Here is a 20,526-nt window from a genome sequence, read left to right as displayed (position 1 = left end):
AGCTGGGGGCGACGCAGGGCCGGCCCGAGGGCTAGTAGGCGAGATGACGCCTGCCGGGACAGGGGCACCCAAGACACCTTTCTCTTGTCCTGGGCAAGCTGAACTGCTGACCTGTCCAGAGTTTATCGCCCGCCCCTAACCTCAGGGACAAACTCCCTGTTCGATGACCAAGGCTGCAGCCTCGAAGGTCTGAAGGAGGTCAGGAGAGGTACCAAGAACGGCATGACAGAGGCAGGACCCAAAGGCCGGGCCCCGGACCCTTCGCTTCCCGCCCGAGCCACTGGGGGCGTCGGCCGGGGGTGCGGCTAGAGCTGGGGCAGCACGAGGCAGCTCGCCTGCCTCCGCCGCCGTGGGACGCGGGAGTGCTGGAAGGTCCCCTGGGGGCGCGCGCCCTCTAGTGGACTAGGCCGCGTCCTTGGCTATCCTGCGGCCGGCAGAGACCTGTCGCTGCCAGCCGCCCTAGCTCCTTGATCTTAATCCCCTTCCTGCTGCGTCAGGATCGAGCCTAGGCCTGAGGCGTTGATGGCGGCGGATCCTACAAGAGGTGTCTTCTCTTCCACAGGGGAATAAACATGGAGGATCTGGAATAAGGTCACTCAAGGAGACAGCGTGTGTCCAAGAAGTGAATGAAATCCAGTCCTCCAGCCTGCGGCTCAGATCCATTCCCTAGACTCCCATCCAGCCCCTCACTCCCTCGGGATTCGATGAGCTTCTGACTGATGCAGTGAGTGTGCTCACATCTTCTTGTGTTGGCAGGGAGAGGGCAGGGGTGCTGGAATGCCAACGGCCACCCATCTTAGTACCCCCAACAGTCAGCTCGTCACTCACACCATGGTCCCCTGCCCTAAAGTCTAAAGGCCTGGCAACCATGGCTGCCTCCCCCAAGCAACCCACCTGACCCCTGCATTTCTGCAGCCTGCTGCTTCCTAGAGAGGCAGAGGGACCCAGCAGGCAGGAAGGCACCAGTTTATAAGGACCCACACCACACAAAGGACAGACCCAGTCTACTGTTGAAAAACAGCCTCAACTCCTGACCTTGGCCTCCAAAGCCCTGCAGGACTGGCCCCCTCTCTGCTCTATCTCACCTCTTGCTGGGGCACTCACCACACTGCAGCTGCATTGGCCTCCTCTCTACTCCTTGAACAGGCTAAGTTAATGCCCACTTCCCTCTCCCTGAAACTCATCTCCAGGATGTTTACAGGACACGATCATCACTTAACCTCTCAGTTCAAACATCACCCCCCGGAGAGGCCATCCCTGACCCCCCAACCTAGCGCAGCCTTCCCACTCCCAAGTCATCACTTTCTAATACATCACCCTGTTTCACCTTCATTGCTCTAGAGTAGTTGAAATTGTTGTTTACCTGTATAACTGATTTATTGAATGGGCTGAACCTGAAGAGGGACAATCAGGAAACAGCTCTATTTTTCTCCCCTCACTGCCTTCAACCATATTATGGTGAATTTCTCTTCTCCACCCTTAATGGCATCTCAAGCAGAGTCCTTGGCTTGCCCATCGCCGTTAGTCACAAGAACAGTTTCATTTCTATAATTAAGACCAATTTCCAGGCACTAAAAAGTCTGGTTCTGTCCAAATCAAAACCTCATCCAATTTAATCAATCTCGTATCCAATTTAATACCCCTCCTCTCCCTCCACAGGCCTGTCCCCTGGCTCAAGATCATGTACAAGGGAGACTGGGGTGTGGTCTGATTTTCTGACCTTGCTTTTCTGCTGTGGCTCCTCCACATCAGGGTTGGGGGAGAGGTGTTGGGGGAAAATGGTAAAGTCCTGTGTGACAGGTGCCCTGGGCTGACAGGTGCCAAGCTCTGGCTCTTTCATGGGCACATTTGTGGGTTCTTGGGAAGCTCTCTGCATGATCTCCACCCTGCACTACCATAGCAAGGCGCTCTCTGGACAACTTCCCTGTGTCCCCTACTCCCCATGGGACTTTCCTGTCCATGCCAGCAAACCAGTGGTGAGCTGGCTGCATCTCATCCTGCTATCAGGGCCACTCCAGCCAGTCTCCACAGTCAGAATTCTGCAGACAGAAAATGCACACAAGCCTCTTCATTTATGTACATCCCCAATTCCTAAAGACATAGGTTGGGTTCTCCCAAGAACTTTCTTGCTGTGCTTTGGTGCATTGGGGTGCTTGCAGCTTCTAGCACCTCAGCTAGCATCAGTGGAGGCAGAATTATGGGGAGTCATGCTAGTTTCCTCTTCTTTGGAGGCCCCCAGTCTCTATGACTGGTTTTCTTAGGGCCCTGTTCACTTGGCTTGCTTGGGGAGTACCCTCAGGGGAAATCTCAGCCCTGCTTACTAATGCAACTGTTCTCTGACTCAATGACTTTCTTCAATTCCTTTTTATTCGTAGGCTGGAATCCAGGGATGTATCTTAATAGTTGTTGAACTGGTTCTGCCTTTAGTAAGATGCCTAGTGCTTCTCTTTGGCACGTGAGAACATTCAGTCCTTATTGTTCTAGCCTTTGCAGCTTCAGCAGAAATTCAAAGACCACATGAAAAATCCTGTTCAACAACCTATAATATTATTGTCTGACTTCCCAAGCCACAATGATAGCTCTAAAGGAGTAGATATCTTGCCTGCCTGGCTAACCCCTGTTTCCCCAAAACCTAGAACAGTGCTTGCCTCTAATAGACAGCCAAGAAATACGTGTTCAGGGACTTCCCTGGTGGTCCAGTGGCTAAGACTCCACACTCAACATGCAGGGGGCCCGGGTTCCATTCCTGGTCAGGAAACTAGATCCCACATGCTGCAACTAAGAGTTTGCATGCTGCAACTAAGAGTTCTCATGCCACAACTAAAGATTCCACATACTGCAACTAAAAAAAAAAAAAAAGATCCCGTATGCTGCAACAAAGATCCCTCATGCAGCAAAAAAGACCCCGAGTGCCACAACTAAGACCTGGCACAGCCAATAAATAAATAAATATTAAAAAAAAAGAAAGAAAGAAAGAAAGAAAAGAAATACGTGTTCAATGGATGGCTAACTGAATGAACGACAGGGTAATCCCATCAAGTAGGGAGGGCTGGTATCATTAGACCCATTTTCAGAGAGAAAAACTGAGTTCCTGGTGGGAGTTACTGGTCCAAGTTCATGTGCTTGCTGCCTTTAAGGATGGCCCTAAGGATCTCCTTGAATTCTGCACCTTGCATTTTGGGATGAATGCCATCTCAATTCCCAGAATGCTCAGCTCTCTCCCTGAGACACTGCTCCTTCACAGCTATGGGAAAACCTCAGCTCCACACTTCCCTCTCCCTGCCTCATTATCTACCCAGTTCTTTAGTTCCGGGCTCCCTTCCTCACCCCACTACCTCCCCAGTTCCTTTAGCATCTCTCCTCTTCATCCCTCAACGCTCACCTCAGATCCCCATGAGCCTTCCAAGGCCAGAAACCTTGGCATCAACTCCGTCCCTGACCTATTTTTTCCTCCCACGTGTCCAAGTCATTATTACTGCTCTGTCTCCTCCGTCTGCACTTCTGGAAGTCTGCTGCCCATTCAGCCTCTCACTGCTCCAACTCAGCCAAAACCCTCATGCAGACACACTTCCCTCACCTCTAGGCGCCCCTCCCACTCCCTGGTGAGTACAAGCGGTCCTTGGAAATTCCCACCCTGTTCTCCTGGGGGCCCACAGCCAGGCTAATCTACTTTGAAGACTGGCATCTCCTACTCCCCCATCCCAGCACCATCCTCCTGTCCTGCCTCCCACTTACTGCCTGTCACTCCCTTTCCCTGTAATCGCTGGGATCTGCTGATGCAGCTCTTCAGAATCTCCAATCCCATAAACAGTGGAGTTTTCTGTTTGTTTTTCCTTTTTGAAGCTGCTAAAATTTATGGAGTCTACTATGATCCAAGCACTGTGCTAAGCATGCTACGTGAATTGGCTCCTTTAACCAAAGAAAGGAGGTGTTGTGATTTCCACGTACACAGAGGAGGAAACTGAGTCTGGGAATAGTTACTGGCTTGCCCACAATCACACAGCTGATAAGCAGCTGAGGAAGTGTTCCAACCTTGGTCATCTGCCACCTGAGCCCAAGCTTTTAAGACTGCACCACCTTGCCTTCACTCTGGGCTTGAGCCTCGGCAGCCCTCCTGACAATTGAATGGTACCTTTTCCAGCCATCTCTGCAGCTGTCCCCACCTAAGACTCTCCACCACACATTCCCCAGCCTCTTCCCTGATGGCTAGCGCACCACTCAATTCTCAGGGGATAGGTATCAGAACTTCTGTCTCCCTCTCCCTTCCCTGCTTAGGAAAAGAAGGGGAGCTAACCGTTTCCAGCAAGGCCCCTGACTCACCACGTGTCACTTCCCTACCTCTGATTCCCGCTTCTCCCCTAAAGAGGCACAAAATGTTGCTAAGCCAACTAACCCACCCCTTGGGTCTGGGGAGGGAAATCATCTCCGGAAACCCTGCAGAGAGAGTCCCAAGGGGCTGCTAAAAAGATTCCAGTGGGGAAAGGTTTGCCGGGACACGTGCACCATGAGAGGGGATGGCAGTCTGCTAGACACTCAAGGCAACCTCATTGCTTTCCCATGTCTTGGAATAACGCCAGCAGCCAGAGAGCTACCAGAACCTGAACTAACTTGGTAAATAAGGGCCAAAAACAAGGACCGCATTTCTGCTCCCTTTGCTGAGACCCAGACTCTGGACAGAATTCCAGGGATTTTTCTTCCTTGGAAGTGATTGGATCTCCAGTCCTGAATTCCTCTCCCCAGGAGAGCTTGTTCCCCTGCTCAGAACAAATAACACATTTCCTGGTTAATCAGTGGGCGGAACAGCTGAAGGAAGGTTGATTGGGCCCCCAGCCTTCCAGATGGGAGCAGGTCACAGGCTCAAACGTCCTTGTCCAGAGACTGGGCAGCTGGGACCCTGCATCGTGCAGCCTCAGCCTCCAGTCTGGAAGGTGGAGGCTGTATGAAAAGGCCCCAGCTCCCTCCTGCTCGAGGCCTCCAAGGCCCACAGGGGCTGCCAAGACCACGCCACCTCAGACGCTGTGGCCTGGCAACCCCCCAGTACTCACAGCCACCCTGCTCTGGTCTGCCAGTACTGTCCCCTCCGGGTGCAGTGAATGTTTCTGTCTTCAGTGAGCTCAGCTCTCAGCTATGCTTGGCTTCTATTTTCCCATCTGAAAATAGAGATAATGATGCTTTTCTTGCCACCCCACCTTCAGGGCAAATAGATAACCAGCCCTATCTACCCTGTGATGGGAGGGGTTCAGTGACTGCTACTTCATTTGCCAGCTGATATTTCTGGAGCTTTTAAAAGGTACCAGGCACTGTGCTAAGTGTTTTACAGTCATTCTCCTTTAATCCTCATAATAACCTTCTGAAGAAAGTACTATTATTTCATCATGTAACAGAAGAGGAAATGAAAGCTCAGAGAGGTAAAATGACTTACCCACAATCACAAAGCTAGTACTTGGTTACACTAGGATTCACTCCTGGTTTTTCTGGTTCCAGACACTATACAAATGCCAGCTTCCAGAGGAGCATTTCTCTGGAATCGCACCTCTGGCTGCTGATCTCTGGGAACCAGAAGCATTCACAGCCTTTTGTGGTGTGGTGTAGGGTTATGCTGATGGACACATGAAATCGCTGTCACGAGCTGGCCCCCATCAAGCACATCCCACTCTTCTCAGGCCTATTTACAGCTAAGGGTCTATTTTAGGTCAAGGGCAGACAAAAGTCATCATGGGGAGTTTCAGTGAATCTGATTCCCTCTCACCAAGGGGAAGGAAGGAAATAAGCTTACCCTACATCAAGTCGTTCTCCATTTCTGAGTAAGGCTCATCTCAACCCTCAGCTTTTCTCTTTAGAGCACAGATGGAGCATCTACGTGGCCCTGTGAGGTAGGCATCGTAATTTCCACTTCACAGACTCAGAGGGGTGAAGTCTCTTGCTCAAGGTCATACAGCCAGGAATCGAGCCAGGATTCAACTAAAAGTTCTGACCGGCTCCAAAGTCCGTGCTGTGCACACTGCACTCACTCCAGGATGTCCTGCAATGATGTGGAATGGGCAGCTCTTCAAAATAACTGATTTCACTCCGTTTCCCTTCATTTCCAATCCTTGATACAAGGATGGGCTGACCTGAAAGCTCTGTGCATTTAGCTAAAGTTCAGACCACATTTCCTATTTACCTGCATAAATCCCTCCAGCCTCTGGCTGGAGTGGCATCCTCTAGAACTCCTGGGGGCTGAAGCATAACTTCTCCCCGAGCAGAGTCTCTGAAGACCTGAGCAGGAAAACGATGTGAGCAGCCCGGAAGGCCTTCTTCTTTTAATTCCCCCCAGTAAGACCACAGGGATTTCAGGTGCTCTCCGGGCGATGAGGGGGTTATTCAGGTAGGGACAGATTACACACTGTATTATCCTTTCCGAATGCCCAGGGAGAAAGCCCTGTGGGCTGAAGGACGATGCGGCCCTATCGTGGATTCTGGCCCGGCTGGGCAGGAATTTGAGGGCAAGTTGAGGAGGAAGCAATTTCCCCGGCTGTTGCTGGGGTCTCCCAGCCGGTCCCCACCTGGCCTCCTGCTGGGACACAGCGGCATCCCTCACAGCCCAAGGGATAGGGGTTTGGGGGGACGGAGAACAGGGGCTGCCGTAGGGTCTTTCCCAGAATAAGCCCATAAGCAGCTCACTCTTCATCAAGACAAAGAAAGAGGGATGACACCTTCTGCCACCACCTCCTGATGTCCATTTTCCCCTAATTATACGCTGAGAATCGGGATACTCAGTGAGGTTTTCCCTGGTGCCCTGCATCCCCTCTCTCTAGGACCCCAAGCCCTTAGGGACAGGCCCAAACCCCCAGACTCCCCAGGACAGGGCACAGACACCAGGCTTCGGTGGGGTGGGGGGGCGGGTAGGAGGAGGTGCAGCCAGATGCCAGTGGGCCCCAGCCAGTCTACATGACTCATTCCTTGTTTCCGTCCACTCTGGTCTGAGTGCCTTGGCCCAGGGGCCTCGGGGAGGTTGTAACACAGGCTGGCCCCTCGCCCATCGGGACTCAGCAGACAAAAATTAAAGATCTCACTCCTCAGGAACTCACACAGACAGCAGAGGCATGCTCTGTGCTCTGCCTCACCAGACCAGACCTCAGGCCAGAGGAGGCTGATGGCCAAGGGAGGAAGGAAAGGCATCTCCGGCTCTTCCCCTCCTCTTCGCCCTCCACCTCCAGCCCTGAAGCCCTGGCCACCGCACGCTCCCTTCTCACTCCTCCTCAGGTCCTGGCGTGAAGATGCTGGTGCCAGCAGCACCTCCTCAGCAACACTCCACTCCTCCCCACCTCTGCCCGAAGACAGCAGCGAGGGAGAAACAGACTTGTAAACAACGAATCATACCTTTTTCTGGTTGCACAGGTTTGATGAGGCCAAAACCTGCTCAACAATCTTCAATGGCTCCCCACTACGTCACAAATCGAGCCCAAACTTCTTACTGGCCCCGCACCCAAGCTGGTTTCATACCCTTCCCCTCCTGTTTGCAGATCACCCAGAATTCCCCCCAGTTTCCCCACCCGTGTCCCCTTACCCAAATTCCTCGGCTTACACCATTTCCTTCACCTGGGATGTTCTTCCCACCCCTGCCTGCCTGTCCTTTAACTCCCATCTCAAAACTCCCACTTCTTCCGAGAAGACTTCCTAGAACCCCACCGCCAAGTCCAGAAAGCTCGCTCCCTCCGCTGAACTCCTGTACCTCACTCTGCCCTGCGTGACTAGTCCACCGCTGTAGGTCCCGGGGAAGTGGGAAATACACGGGGCTTTGGAGCGCCACTCAGCACGATCATTCACCAGCTGTGTGTCTTTGGCTAAAGTGCCTTAACCTCTTTGAGCCAGTTTCCTCACCAACAAGAGATTGTCGTTGTAGTCCTTTAAAGCACAGCGCCTAGATACAACTGTATTTACCAACACAACACTCCGGACCACAGCCAACCGGACCAGGGATGAACACATGACCCGGGGCAGCCTTTACATTGGCTGGTCAGTGACCTAAGACTTCTGTACCTAAGACTTCTGTGGTCTGATTTGAATGCATACGTCATTGGTAACTGGACAAATAAGATCCTCTCTTGAAAATTGGAACTAAGCCACTTGACTTTGAAAGCCATGCCCTGGGATTAAAACAACAGGTAAGTCCTCATTCCTGAGAGCTCACAGTCAAAGGGGGTCCATATAACCATAGAACAATAAAGCCGAAGAGGTATAATGACTTGCCTGGGGTCACGCAGCTGGTCAGTAACACAGAGAGGGCTGAAGCTCAGGTCTCTGGACCTGAGTTTGGTCCAGGGTAGTGAGCTTCTTTGACAGTCTCAAAAGGCAGTGGCCCTGAGCTGATTGCCTGAAGAAGACCAAGGCTTCACTGTGCCCTGCATCAACCTGTTCCGGGCAGCTTGGGAACAAGTCAGTCCTTCAAGGACAAGGTCAGATCACAGCAGGGAGCACAGACCCTGGTTCTGGTCCTGCATATGCGCCCAGTGTCTCCCTGTCGTGCCCCTGGCCCTCCCCAGACTTCAGTTTCCTCATGTATAAAAGAGAGGGTTTTACCGGATGAACTCAAATTCCCTGTCAACACTGAGATTTTGATTTGAGGAGCAGACAGACAAGGGATGGGCGTGGATCCAAGGACTGCAGGATCCACAGAATGTGAACCCTGGAGAGGACCTCCCTGAGAGATCAGCCAGCCCATTCCTTCAATTTACGGTTGAGGAAACTGAGGCCCAAAGCTGGAGAGATGTTTGTCCAAGGTCACATGACTGGCTACTGGCAGCCCCAGCACTTGAACCAGGGTCTCCTGACTCCCAGGCCTCTCAACTCTTTCTCTTTCAACTCCCTCAAGAAGCTGGGAGCTATTTGGCTGTCTGGGCCGGGGAAGCCAAGAGTGGCTGTGCATGTCAGCAGTGGGGCCTCAGAGCCTGGGAGCGTCTCTGACAGGGTAGGTGCAAGTGCCAAAGCCGCTGGTGGGGAGGGAGGGGGCTGGGAGCCAGGGAGGGTGTACTGGAGTTAAGCTGTCATCATCTCCCTTCTTCCAGATGGCAAGAAGAAGAAACATAGAAGGGTCCATGATGATTGAGGGGAAACAGTCCCCTTTTCTGATTGAGCCATTGCTCCACAGAGGACTGGCCTCCCTCTCTGCCCCCTCTCCTCTTTCTCTCTCTCTTTCTCTCTTTCACACACACACACACACACCACAGACACACACACCCTATTTATTTATTTATTTTTTAATAGGGTTTTTTTTAAACTTTGGGTTTATTTATTTATTTATTTTTGGCTGTGTTGGGTCTTCGTTTCTGTGCGAGGGCTTTCTCTAGTTGCGGCAAGTGGGGGCCACTCTTCATCGCGGTGCGCGGGCCTCTCACCATCGCGGCCTCTCTTGTTGCGGAGCACAGGCTCCAGACGCGCAGGCTCAGTAATTGTGGCTCACGGGCCTAGTTGCTCTGCGGCATGTGGGATCTTCCCAGACCAGGGCTCGAACCCATGTCCCCTGCATTGGCAGGCAGATTCTCAACCACTGCGCCACCAGGGAAGCCCCACACACCCTATTTAGCTGCTGCATTCTGCCACCTGCAATTTCAGTCTCAAGATGTGTACTGACATTCTCAGGTGTACTAGTTGGTGGGGCTTGGAGTTCCTTTCGCTGCCTGAGCTGCCTCTGAGCTCCTGCTTACCTTCTAATGCTTAGCCTGCTTGGCTGGCATCATGAGGCCTTCCCATTCCACAAACATTTTTTGAGCACCTGGTATGTGCCAAACACTGTGTTAGGCACTGGGGGTGGGTAGGACATCCTCACTGCCTGTGGGATGGGAATTAACAGTCTGGCGGGCTCACTGAAGAAAAACCACTAACCATGCAAGTGGGGTTGGCTAGGGAGCATTTCTCAGAGAGCCCTGACTTTGACTTGAATCTTGAAGGCTAAGGGAGAGTTCACTATGTAGGAGGGGAGACATGCCAAGGAGAAGCACTGCATAGGGAAAGGCAGGGATGTAAGATGAAGCCTGGGCTGCTAGGGGGAATGACAAGTAACTTATGTGGTTGGAGTTTGGATAGGAATGGGGTTATGGAAGGAGATGAGGCTGGAGGGGTAGGCTGGGGTCAATTAATGGCGTGCTTAGCTCTAGTCAGCTCCTTTTCTCAGAAAGAAGGACCCGTTCCCCACATCTAAGCCACCAGCTGGCCCTGGAGGGGACAGACTATTTATCTAGAATTCTGAGACTGATGTCCTCTGGTCAATTGCAAGGAGTCATTTGTGTGAGGAGGAAGTGGCATGCTCCTCATCTCCATGTTGATCCACCAATCAACATGAAGCCAGTGAATCTGCCATGCTTAAAAACAATCCCCTCCAACCAGTCTGTCCCCCAACATGGCTCCTCTTTTATAGAAATTGTGGAACAGCCAACAGAGCTAGTCTTGCCTGGCCCCTGTCCTCCTGATGCCATGACCCACCAACCCAACTATGTCCCTTCTTTGCCAACCCTTTCCCCAGGTACCTCTATTGTCTGAATTCCCCCCTCTCTCTGGACCCCTGGAGACTCAGCCCCCAAGTCAGGCTCCTGTCCCCCAGTCTCGCTCTTCCTGGGCCTCAGGTGCCTCTATAATCCCACAAGCTCATGTTGCTGAAGTTACATCATGCCTGAGTATCATAATATACGTATCTAAGCCCACCCACTCTGCAGCCTCCCTCATAGCTTTGCCCCATAGAGAGGTAAGCCATATGGGCTTGATGTCAAACAGATAATCTGGGGAGTGCCCTGTGCATTTCAGCCATCATTTATTGAACATCTTTTTGTCAGGCATCAGCATTGCCAAGAAGAATAAGGCTTAGTCCCTGTCCTCAAGGAGTGTCCAGTGTAGTAGGAAAGGCAGCAACACCTATCAATCATGGTAAGTGCTGTGACTGAGATAATCTCAGGGAGCAATGTGCATACAAGGGAAGAGCACTCCAGCCTGGGAATATGGGACAATTGGTCAGGGAAGATCCTAGAGAGGATTCTATCTGAGTGGGGTCTGGAAGGCAGGGCAAGTCTCAGCCCAGAGAAGGTGGAAAAGATGGTGAGGAAGAGGCACAGTGATGACTACCAGAGCCAAGTTTGCAAAAATTAAATCACACCAGGGTCTACCCCATTTCCTTTTTTGGAAGGGGTTCCTGGTCAGAGAAATTTTGTCAGGTTTTTGAATGATAGCTGAATGAAATTCAAGTGATATTTAATGTGGATAGGCTGGGAAAAATACAGAGCCTACAGTAAGGCAATTATGTGGGGAAACAATTATTCCCCACATTGAAGGATGGATGGAGGTCATTGAGATCTATAGTAGCACATGAGGCAGGGCTGGGACCTGTGCAAGACTTCTCACAATTTGGATGAAGTCAGAAAAAGCATTTTTTATTAAATTATCACATGACATAGAACTGGAGGAATAAATGATAAACTGGAGGATAGAAGCAAGATTTATACTGATACAGATAAATTGAGATTTAATAGAGATAAGTGAAAAAGTCTTGCATCTTAGTCCAAAAAAGGCAATAATTAAAGAATGAGAGACACTTGCTTCGATAGCAGTTCAGTGAAATGACCTTATTTTGGGGGTGGGGGTGGGCAGAGACTGTTGAAAAGGAAGATCCTAGTTAACCATTGGTGTGAAATAAACCAACAATGTAAACTTCTAAAAGGTCTAGTGCCATCTTGGGTAGAATCCAGGGCTCAGTACAGGGAGGGTAACAGTGTACTCCAAGTTGTTATAATACAATAACCGTTTTGTGCTTAATTGTGCTGCCATGTCTTAAACGGCTTATCACAACCCTGAAGTATGTCTAGGAGAAGGTGACCTGAATGAAGATAAAAAATAACCCAGGAGGAATAGTTAAGATACTGGAGAAGAGAAATCCTGTTAGAGGAGAGTCTGGCAATCTTCAACCGTTGCAGGATTATCAGTTAAGAGAGGGATTGAGTTGCTCTGTGTTTGCATTAGTCATAACAGATTAACTTCAATAACAAATAATCCCCAAAAAAGTAAGTTTATTTTTGTTCACGTCAAGTTGAGCTCTGATCCACATGGTCATGCAGGGCCCTAGGATCCTTCCATCATGGAGTGCCAATATAGGGATTCTTCCTCCTTGTCATTCAGCCAATAAATGAAGGGAGAGAAAAAAAACGTGGAGAATAGCACAGGTTTTCTAAGGGCAGTGTCTGGAAGAGGCAAACATTACTCTGCCCACATTTCATTGACTAGAACTCAGTCACATGGCCATACCTTACAACAAGGAAGGAAAATGTATTCTAACTGTGGGCCCAGGAGGAAAAAGGCTGTGGGTGTGGGCTTTAGAATTGTGGATTTGGAAGAGACTGCCTTAGGAGTAAGAAGAGTTAAGGGTTAGAGTATATCTATGTAAAGACTTACACACGAATAATACAGACTTAACAGCATTATTCATAAAAACCAAAGGTTAGCTATTGTCTAAATGCCCATAGACTGGTGAATGGACAGACAAAATCTGGTATATCCATACAAAGAAATACTATTCAGCAATAAAAAGGAGTGAATTACCAATACATGGATGAACTTCAACTACCACATTGATGAACTTCAACCACATTATGCTCAGTGAAAGAAGCCAGTCATAACACCATATATTGTATGATGGCATTTATATGAAATATCCAAAAAGGGTAAGGCTATAGAGACAGAAAATAGATTCAAGGGACAGGGGTGGGAGTGGGGGGAGTGGTATTAACAGTAAATGAGCACAAGCCTTATCGGGGTGATAAAAATGTTCTAAACCGGATTTCTAGTAATGGTTGCACAACTTGGTAAATTTGCTAAAAAAGATAATTGAATTGTAAATTTGAACATGGTGCATTACATGATTACAAAATATACGTCAATAATGTTATTTTTCAAGAGTTAAGGGTTTAGTATTTTGAGGTTGGGGGAAAGAGAATAATCCTGCAAGGGACATAGTAAAGGATTATTCAAAGTGGAAGGAGGAAGTGGCACAGAATCCAAGGAAAGAGAAGATTTAAAGAAGGAAAGCATGGCCAACTGTAGTCAAAGCTACTGAGATGTCACATAAAATGGAAGGTTAATTTTCTTGTCTCTGTCACAGTAGGGTTCACAGTGTTGTTCCATATCCAGAGTCAGGAACAAGAAAAAACATGTGAACACAGATTTCCACTTACAGTAAATGCAACTTTTAGAGTTGGCCAACAACAGAACAGATTCCATTGCTGAGTGATGTGCTCTCTGAAGTGTTCAGAGAGAGGCTGGATGGGCGTTTAGAAAGGACTTCTACACGGGAAGAAGACCTCTAAGGAGCATCTCAGTATATGAAAGGCCCAGGGTTTTCCTAAGATTTCATTACCTCTCTTTGCCCAAGGCCTCCTCTCCACTCTTGGCCTTGGGCTCCTCATCTCAGACATTGAGAGTTGATCTTTGGGAAGGCAGAGTGGCTCTGCCTCCTGAACCCCCAGGGACCCCACTGCTGTGGTCCAGGAGTCCTTTAGCCACTGAGAGTTCCCTTGAGTCATGAGCTAGCTCGGGGTCAGTGGTCACACAACAGCAGGTTTCACCAAAGTCAGTGCAGAGAACTGAGTAATCCTGGGGGACCGGAGGAAATAGGCTGAACTGCCAGAGAGCTGCTATGAGAGGACCAGTGCTGCCTTTGTGTCTCTCCCTCACACTCATCCAACAACCCCCAGAGGTAAGATATGCGAGGGAGAGGATGCAAGATGAAGTTCATGGTAAACACGTGGAGGGTTCCTGAGGGAGGAAGAAGAGGAGGTGATGAAACACAAATGTATCTGCACATCTCCTGAGGGGCAAAAGGGAGCTGGGGACCCAACATGTGAGTGAGCTCAAGAAGAATTGAATGCAGATTTCTTAATAGGGTCTTTGTTTTTTTGATGCCCTGTCTTCGTTACCCACCAGGAATGGCCACCATGGTGTAGAAATAAAAACCAGCATCTAGAAGTTGGAAGAGCCTTATTTTCAAGGACTTGGAAAGCTGTGTGGAGCTTCTGCATGGCACCGGTTGCTTATGGTCATGACTGTAGCTGCTGGCATTGCTCCAGCATGAACTCTGATTCCATTGCGAAGGGGAAGGGATCCTTCTTAACAGCCCCTAGCGTGGATCTGACAAGCTGTGGTGCTGCCTGTTCACCAAAACAGACACAATTCATTCGTCCAGAAAATATTTGTGGGGCATCTTCCTTGTGCCAGGCCCCCTCATAGAGCCTGCAGTCTGTTCATTTTGAGGTACAAGGAGAACTGCCCCAAAGTGCCAAGGAATCAGGATGGTTTTAATGTTTTTTCCAGAAGACAGGGAAAGGGCTAGATGGCTTGAGGCGGTCCCATCCAGTGCTAGGAGTCATGACCTCTTAAGTTCACCCCAACAAAACCTGCCCGTGGACTTTTGCACTGGTTCCATATTGGCTGAGGAAGGTTGGGCTAGATCCGTAGGATCTCCAAGCAGAAAGGCTTCCCCATTCCAGATGCTGGAAAGAGAGCCAGGCCAGGGAAAACCAGAGAGAGAGAGAGAGGACCTGCGGGGGTGGGGGAGGGGAGGAGGGTGGCACACCACGTGCCAAGTGCTCCAGAATGGGTGGGAAGCCCAGGGTGCAGGGGCAGGGAAGCAGGGAGGGGCTGCCCAGGAAGGAACAAGGCTGTGAGCTCAGTGTTGGGCAGGAGACAGGTCTGGCTCCCAGCGTACCTGCGCTAATGAGCTAGAAGCAGGCGGAAACGGCCCAGCATGTGAAGGCCAGCAAAGGGAAGGGCCTCCCCATGCCAGCTGGACAGGAGAGGACCAAATGGGTGGGAACAGGGCCCATTCCCTCTCCACACCCTGAATTCTCAAGCTGGAGGCTGGAACTTCCAAGAGAGGGGACTTGGGAGGTAAGGGCAGATCGGCTAAGGCTGAAATGAGACCTCCTAGGGGAAAGGGGATTAGAAAGATGCCAAGCGTCGGTGGCATAGGGGGAGAGAGAGCCAAGGGGCTGCTGAGGCACCCTGCCAACGCTGGGGAGGGAAAAGGCCCCAGGGCGGTCGTCAGCTGTAGCCAAAAAGAGGCAAATCTGACAGTCTACTGACTTAATAAGGGCAGGCAGGATGGATGAGTCCTCCCAGCCCTGCCGGGGCGGCAGAAATGGCCACAAGCATTCACAGACTGTAAACACCAAGAGGGACGGGCCTTGTCTGGGTCTGCAGGGACCTGGCGAGGCTGAGCAGGGAGGGGCAGGACCAAGACAGAGGCCTGAGCCTGGCATTCTCTGCAGTGGACCGTCCCTAGGCCCTGGACGAAGGGTCGCTTTGGGAGCCCCAAGGCCAGCTCAGAAAGCCCCACCAGAGCCAGGGTCTGGACACAGCCCCAGACACAGTCACTCCTGCAGGGGCCCAGGATCTGGGGACTCGATGCTGGCGTGTCTGTTTGGATCCTGGGCGTGGCACTACAGGTGTGGGGGAGCCCACTTTGCCCCCCAGCACCAGGGTGGGACCAGGGCAGCTGGACAAATATTTATGGAGCATCCACGTTAACCTTTCCCGTGCAGGGTCCTAGGACCCCTCCCAATGGTGTCTATAGGGACCCTCACCCCTACTCCATCGCTGGCGTGGAAAATTTCTACCAGAGGCAGAAGCCTGTGGGTCCAGCCTGACTTTCTGTGTGCTCCTCATTCAGCACTGGCTGCCCGTTAGAACCGAGGCTGTGACCAGGGACAAGTCACCTCCTGTCTCTAGTTTATCCACCTGCAACATGAGCAGACTTGAGTCTGCTCTATACAACATGATTTTCATTGGTTACAGCCTTTTGCTCAGCCTGTGGTTGCCGTGGGTACAGCCCAAGTCAAAGGTGGATCCAGCAGACAGGGGTATCACCCTCCAGCCTATGACTAAGGAGAGCTTTGTCATTTCATCTGCCCAGCATCCCTCCTCTCTCTTATTCTGCTATCAGCATTCCGTTTCCTTTAAATGGTAACTGTGCTTCCATTTTCTAGATCATTCTGATGGGGCAGCCAATTACAATAACTGCCAGGGGGCACATGACCCAAACTGGCCAATCAGATTCTCTCTCATGATTTGACCCAGAGACACACGGTTTATAACTGGAATACCCAATGGCAGCTCCCCAAACAGACATACTCCAAGGAGTTTCTGGGCCTCAGAGCCCCGTCCCTGCCTAGATTCCTGACCTTCTTGATACTTATCTGTTCAGTTCTTATATCTATTCTGTTTGCTCCTAAAATCTTTCTGGTAACCCCATTCTTCTCCTTTTTTTTTTTTTTTAATGTACAAATTAGTCAGAGTCCTTTTTGTTGCTTGCAAGCGAAGAATCCTAATTTATACACAAACCAAGAGAGAGAAGCCGCGTGGATTAGATGGTGGGCCCCTCCTCTCTGCCGTCCTCCCTCCTTTGTGGTCCCAGGGCCATTAGCTCAGCTCTCCAACAACGTTTGGCTCCTGTAGGAGACATGGTGGGGTGCAGTCTGTTTGCTCAACAAGACTACCATCAACAACTAAGCACATCTGTATCCTGGATACAAATGGTTGAGGGTCTTGCACACTGTAGGTGCTCATTTGCATTGAATCAAGATCTTACCGCTTGAAGCAGGTAACTCCAGTGGGGACAAAACTTAACATGATACTTGTGGAGGGCAGATATAAGCATTTACTGGAGAAGGCAGTTCCCACTGCATGCAAGTGATGAGTGCCAGCGAGAAGTGGTCAGGACCCTTTTCAGGGTGTTTGGGGGAAGGCCCACTCTGTCCCCAAAATATCTCTTCCACCTCTTCATGAATACCTCTCATTCTTGAAACAAGAGACAAAGGCACTCAGTGAACACTTAGACACAGGGCTGGAAATCCATCTTCTCTTAGAAGAGCAAGACAACGTTTTCATTCACTCTGAAATGTAATGATGGGTGTAGACCATTTCCTGAGAGCAGACCTGGATAGGAGAAAATGGTTGGCAGCATAAAGTTTTTCAGGGTGTGGAAAGTGAAAACGGGTCTGCAGGTGGGTTGAGAGGAAGGGGAGGGGCTAGAAAAGCAGGGAGGTACAAGAATATGGGCTACACATCAGCTTTGACTGCAAGTTCTAGAAGCCGACTCTAGTAAACTTAACTGGGGAAAAAGAATTTATTGGAAAGATACAGGGTCCTGAAGGAGGTGAACAACAGCCAGGCCTGGGAAGCCAGAGACCAGGGCAGCTATGGGAGCCCGTGTGGCAGGAACCCATGGGCTGGATGGCTTTGGATGATTCTAAGCTAACTGCCTTCTGTAGTCAGTAGCGACTCCATCCCAGATTCAAATTCCCTAGGAGAGAGTTTGATGGACGTACCTGGGGTCCTGTGCCCACCCTTTGGGGTGGATGGGTGGGAGGGTCCCCATGGCTGACAGCCCCACCAGGAATACCTGGAATTGGCAAGGCAGAGTTCCCCAAAGGAAAGTTGAGTTTCCGTTATCTAAGGAAGGAGAAGGAGTGCTGGGCATATGCATACAACAGATGTTCACTACACATGGCATGTCTATTTACAGAGGAGGGAGATGAATGGGGTGGGGTATAGGAAATTGCAGGACACTCCAGAATCTGCCATGGGGACCAAGGCTCTTGCTCCAGCCCTAGATTCCATCTTCCTCTCTCCCTATAAAAGCAAGCTCAGAGAAAGAATGCTGTTTTTCTGTTCTTCAGAGCTCGACAGAATTGTCTACTTAGCTTCCAGTCACGCTAGGCTCCTGCTAGAATAATTACCACCCACCTGTTCTCCATGCAAGAATTCACAGCCAGTGGACACATATCTGGCCTGCAAAAGACATGCTTGGAAGTCTCCCCAACTGCTTGGAACAGGCTGGGGACAGCATGGGGTCAGCCACTGATTCAAAGGCAAGCAAACAGCTGGCCTGAGAGCTGTGGTCACTGTGGCCTGAGGGGCTGCCCACCCCTCCCCCACAAGGCAGCTTGATGGATATGGGACAGGTGTGCCCTGGGACTCAATCCTGGGTCCTGCGCATGGCTGTCCTCCCCACCCCAACCTGCTTCTCCAGTGCTGGTGCGGGGAGGGGCTCTTGCCCTGCCTTTCTTGGGATTCCTTTATTTTTCTTCCCGTTACGGTCCACATCACTCCCTTCTGGGCACCCTGGAAGTTAAGAAAAGGCCAGGTAAGGTTTTAATGGGGGGGGGCCATTAAATATTTTGGTGGTGAAAGTAACTGCATCCAAGTTTTCAAGATGTAAATGCAAAACTGGACCAGGCCTAAGGAGCCTGTAGGTCAGCGCTTCCCAAACTTTTTCAAAGATTAGCAAGAACCTTTGTGCAGTATTTTAGCATTCAACAAATATTTACTGAGTGGCTACTGGGTACCAGGCGCTGCGCTAGGGGGCACAGCAGCAGCAGCACAGACCTGATTCCTGCCCTCATGAGTTTACAGTCTGCTGGGAGAGGCAGATGTTGAACAAATAATTGTAACTCAATAAAGAGCTACAATTGGAGTAGAGCTATGAAAAAGATGTATGCAGCTAAGGGGCCTAACATAGCCTTGAGAGACGTTGGGGAAGGCATCCCCAAAGAAGTGACTTTTGAGTTGAGATCTGAAGGGTGCATAGGAAATAAGCAAAGAGGTAGAGAAAAGGTGGTCCAGACAAGACATATTACAAGAGAAATCCCAGAGGCAAGAAATCCCTTGTGTCAGAGGAAACTGCAGATGGCTGTGGTGAAGCCAGGCGAGCAGGGTAGCTCGGATGAAGACAGAGGGATGCAGGGACCAGACCACAGGGTCTCATGGACCAGCTCAAGGATGAAAATGAAACTGGGGAGCTGCTCTGGCTGAAAAGGGGCCCACCCCTGCCTCCTCACCCCCCAACACACACTCAGCCCCTTGACTTGTGGCCTCTGAGGCATCTCAGAGGAACCACACAGCTTATCAGAACATGGCTTGGAAACCACTAACCCAGCCCTACTTGCCATTTTCAGATGCGAAGAGTGAGACTTGATGGTCATCCACCCCCAGGGTCCTCTCTGTTAACTCTGGGCACCTATCCCAGCCTCCCTGGAGAGAAGACTGGCCGGGTGTGATCTAGGGACAGGGTCCAAGAACACTGCATATCTTAATGTTTCAAGAAGGAGCCTCAAGAGCCAGTCCAGCGTCTGGCATGGGGGATGGTCCCCAAGGATGGGATTTTGTCCCTTGCCTGCCCCTGGGGCTCTCAAACTATCCCCCCGTGCTGCCAGAGTCTCTGACCCCCTGGGCCCTTCCCCATCACTCAACCCGAGGCAGGGAAAGGCCGCCTGCCAGGGCAGCAGATCCCACTCAAGCTCCGGCCTCAACATTCCTCTCCACCCGGGGGTCAGGGTCAGATGTGGGGTATTTTCCCAAGCCCTGGGGAACAGAGGCGCCTCCTGACCTGTACAGCTACTGCCCTGGCCTAGAAGGGCATCTACCAGGGAAGACAGGCTGGATAGGAAAGCATTCAGCTGGCTCTTGCTGCAGAACTGCACCAAGAGGGGTTCGGGGAGGGCTTCGGGGAGGAGGGGCCTGAAAGGAAGTAGAAGTAGAAGCTGGTGATGGGAAAAGGGGTGCATGGCAGGGATCTGAGCTGAGGTGGGGATTTTCCTGCCCCAATCCAGCCAGTCCTCATCTAATTAACCCCGGAGTCTGGCCTCTCTGGTGACCCTTGCTGGCCTCCGCAGCTCCTGGGGCAGAAGCCAAAAGCAGCCGCCAGTCTGGAGACAGCAGCTGGACCAAGAGCCCCCCAGCAGGACCAGGCAGCACAGGCATGGCCGAGCCCTCTGCAGCCCTGCAAGGGCCCAAAGCCCAAGCAAGTCAGGCCTGTGAGAAGGCTGTGAAGATGGAGGAGGAGGCAGAGGCAGTCACACCCAGGCCAGACCAGGAGGCGCCGTAGGGCAAGGAGTCCCTTGGGGCCTGAAGGCGGTTACATCAGCCAAGGCTGGCCTGAGGCAGAACTATGCCACATCAGCCTCCTTCCTTCCCACTTTTCCCTCCTGCTCTGTGAGCATCGGGCACCTGCCATCCTCCTCCGGAGGATGGCAGGTACAGGGGAGCGAGGGAGCAGGGGTCAGAGGCCTGACTTCAAGCCCTAGCTGCTCCCCATTTTAGCTCTGTGCTCTTCAGTGAAGACCACAACTTACTTCTCTGAGACTCCACTTCCCCTTCTGTAAAAATGGGATGAATACTTCTAGACCATGACATGCTAATGGGACATCCAAGAGGTGGTGTCCAGTAGGCAGAGTTTAAACCAAGTTTGTTTGTTTGATTTTTTTTTTTTTTTTTAACTTTTGGGTTTATTTATTTATTTATTTATGGCTGTATTGTATCCTCGTTTCTGTGCGAGGGCTTTCTCTAGTTGCGGCAAGCGGGGGCCACTCTTCATCGCGGTGCGCGGACCTCTCATTATCACGGCCTCTCTTGTTGCGGAGCACAGGCTCCAGACGCGCAGGCTCAGTAATTGTGGCTCATGGGCCCAGCTGCTCTGAGGCACGTGGGATCTTCCCAGACCAGGGCTCGAAC

At 51.0% G+C, this 20,526-nt stretch overlaps 1 long non-coding RNA gene across 1 annotated transcript; it reads left to right on the top strand.

Moving 5' to 3' along the window:
* Nucleotides 1–54: 54 nt before the first annotated feature.
* LOC309655968 lies at nt 55–20,254 on the top strand. Its single transcript, XR_014261086.1, has 3 exons — nt 55–724; nt 10,809–10,899; nt 11,823–20,254. It is a non-coding gene; the product is annotated as an uncharacterized lncRNA (long non-coding RNA).
* Nucleotides 20,255–20,526: the final 272 nt, after the last annotated feature.

This window comes from Balaenoptera physalus (genome assembly GCF_965194825.1).
Source record: "Balaenoptera physalus genome assembly, chromosome: 2".
Lineage (NCBI taxonomy): Eukaryota > Metazoa > Chordata > Mammalia > Artiodactyla > Balaenopteridae > Balaenoptera > Balaenoptera physalus.
Note: the sequence above shows the minus strand (reverse complement) of the source record. Positions and strands in the feature narration are given on the sequence as shown.